At 44.2% G+C, this 3,026-nt stretch overlaps 1 non-coding gene across 1 annotated transcript; it reads right to left on the reverse strand.

Moving 5' to 3' along the window:
- Positions 1-2,563: 2,563 nt before the first annotated feature.
- Positions 2,564-2,634, reverse strand: TRNAG-GCC (transfer RNA glycine (anticodon GCC)). Its single transcript has one exon. It is a non-coding gene; the product is annotated as a tRNA-Gly (tRNA).
- Between the last annotated feature and the right edge of the window lie 392 nt (positions 2,635-3,026).

Raw genomic sequence — 3,026 nt, forward strand, 5'->3', positions numbered from 1 at the left:
ATGACTTTGTCAAGCCTGCTTGTGACTCGAATAGTTAAGTCACTTAAGCTCTCAACCTCTGTTTCTTCATCTTTAAAATGTGAACAGTAACATCTACTTCCAGAGAAGGCAATGGCACCCCACTCCAGTACTCTTGCCTGGAAAATCCCATGGACGGAGGAGCCTGGTAGGCTGAAGTCCATGGGGTCGCTAAGAGTCGGACACGACTGAACGACTTCACTTTCACTTTTCACTTTCATGCATTGGAGAAGGAAATGGCAACCCACTCCAGCGTTCTTGCCTGGAGAATCCCAGGGACGGCGGAACCTGGTGGGTTGCTGTCTATGGGATTGCACAGAGTCGGACACGACTGAAGCGACTTAGCAGAACATCTACTTCATAGTGTGGTATAGAAATTAAATGATATCATGCACTACAGCACATGTAACTGTTCAATCAGTGTTACCAACAATGCTGTTGTTGTTCAGTCACTCGGTTGTGTCCAACTCTTTGTGACCTATGGACTGCAGCATGCCATGCTTCCCTGTCTTCCACCATCTCCTGGAGCTTGCTCAAACTCATGTCCATTGAGTCGGTAATGCCATCCAACCATCTCATCCTCTGTCATCCCCTTCTCCTTCTGCTTTTTATCTTTCCCAGCATCAGGGTCTTTTTCAGCGAGTTGGCTCTTCAAATCAGGTGGCCAAAGTACTGGAGCTTCAGCGTCAGCATCAGTCCATCCAATGAACATTCAGGACTGATTGCCTTTAGGGTGGACTGGTTTGAACTCCTTGCTGTCCACGGGGCTTTCAAGAGCCTTCTCCAACACCACAATTCCAAAGCATCAGTTCTTTCATTCTCAGCCTTCTTTATGGTCCAACTCTCACATCCATACATGATTACTGGAAAAACCAAAGCTTTGACTATATGGACCTTTGTCAGCAAAGTTGTCTCTGCTTTTTGACACACTGTCTGGGTTTGTCATAGCTTTTCTTCCAAGGAGCAAACATCTTTTAATTTCATGGCTGCAGTCACCATCTGCAGTGATTTTGGAACCCAAGAAAATAGTTTTTCACTGTTCCCATTGTTTCCCCATCTATATCCCATGAAGTGGTGGGAAAAGATGCCATGATCTTAGTTTTTGAATGTTGAGTTTTAAGCTTTTTCACTCTCCTCTTTCATCTTCATCAAGAGGTTCTTTAGTTCCTCTTTACTTTCTGCCATAAGGATGGTATCATCTGCATAACTGAAGTTACTGATGTTTCTCCTGGCAATCTTGATTCCAGTTTGTGCTTCATCCGGCCCAGCATTTCGCATGAAGTACTCTGCATATAAATTAAATAAACAGGGTGACAATATACAGTTACCAACAATAAAACTTAGTAATCCTACCGTTATTATGCCACGACTCTCATTGTTGTTCCGTACTTTGAGAAAATAGATCTATAAAAGAGCATATGACTCATTAAAAACCAAAAAAAAGAATGACAATTAGTGTCAACTTTCACTCAGCTTCTATGTCAGAAAGACAAGAGGGTACAGTGGCAGGAGCAGTGAGGAGTCGCAGCATTCCAGCCTCCTCTCAAGGGGGCTCTGCTCCCCCCAGTTAAGTATGGTCACGGGGGACAGCAGGCCCAGCATGGCCAGGTATGGCAGTTAGCTATTGCTACCTGACAAACTACCTCCAGACTCAGTGACTTAAACAATAAGTATTTATTATTTACCTATAACCTATGGATCAGGTAGGTAGCTCTTCAGTCTTGGCTGGATTCACTCATGCGTGTGAGGTCATCTTTTGGGTCAGCTGTGAGCAGTTTGCTGATCTTGAATAGGGTCTCTTGTGTGTCTTGGGCCTTGGCTGGGACAACTGAGATAATTTGTGTCTGTTTGATATGATCTCTTACTTTCCTGTGGGTGAGCCTAAGCTTGTTCACAGGGGGCTTGGCATGTTTCCAAGAAAAGGAGTGCTATGTCCAAGGCCTCTTAGGTCCAGGCTTAGGACTGGCATGCTCATTTCTGTCATATTATTATTTTAGACAATTTTAAGATAGTTTATTATTAACCAAGAGCCATTAGGATTTACAAAAAGGAATAAGCATAGCTAGCTTAAGATAGCTGTTGCCAAAGAACCTCAGGAGATTCCTGGGAAATAACACTTTAGACTGCCCAAGACCTCTGGCACTGCAGTGGAAGTTTCCTTCTCATGGGACTAGAGAAGATTAATAAGTGATGACTGTTATTCTCAGGTATGGCATACTTAGATCCATTTTCCCTTACTAAAAATAGGATGTGCATTCACAGCTATGGAGAATGATGCCTGCAAATTTCCAGCAAAATGGTCATATTTGTTTCAAAATTCGTGTGTGTGTAGTTACTCAGTGGTGTCTGACTCTTTGCACCCCCATGGACTGTAGCCCACCAGGCCCCTCTGTCCATGGGATTCTCCAGGCAAGAATACTGGAGTAGGCAGCTATTTCCTTCTCCAGGGGATCTTCCCAACCCAGGGATTGAACTGAGGTCTCTTGCACTGCAGGCAGTTTCTTTACCAACTGAGCCACCAGAGAAGCCCCAAAACACAGTGCAATGCATCAGCTGGGAATCGAACCCAGGCCTCCCGCGTGGCAGGCAAGAATTCTACCACTGAACCACCAATGCAAGCCTCAAAATTCTTACTGGCATATTTCAATTAAATAACTGGGAGGATCTTGCATTTCAGGGGTCCACATGAGATCAGAGTGTTTGGATTAGATGTCTCCATAACTCATTTCTGTCATATTCTGTTGGCCAAGGCAAGTCACAAGGCTTGATCCAGAGGCAAAATGTGGGGACATAGGTGTCAACTGTTTATGGGAAGTGCTGTAAAGTGACACTGCAAACTGTGTGATCAAAGGGAGGGGTGAGGAATTGGGGCCAGCTTTGCAACCAATCGACCACGTGCTGTCTTCCAAGTTTTCAGCAGAAGTTAGAAATCCAGATCTTTATACATGAAATCTCCTGAGTTTTACGTACTACCAACTAATTTACAACTTTCAAGACAGTGGTGGGTC

The sequence above is a fragment of the Bos javanicus genome, chromosome 6 (genome assembly GCF_032452875.1).
Source record: "Bos javanicus breed banteng chromosome 6, ARS-OSU_banteng_1.0, whole genome shotgun sequence".
NCBI lineage: Eukaryota > Metazoa > Chordata > Mammalia > Artiodactyla > Bovidae > Bos > Bos javanicus.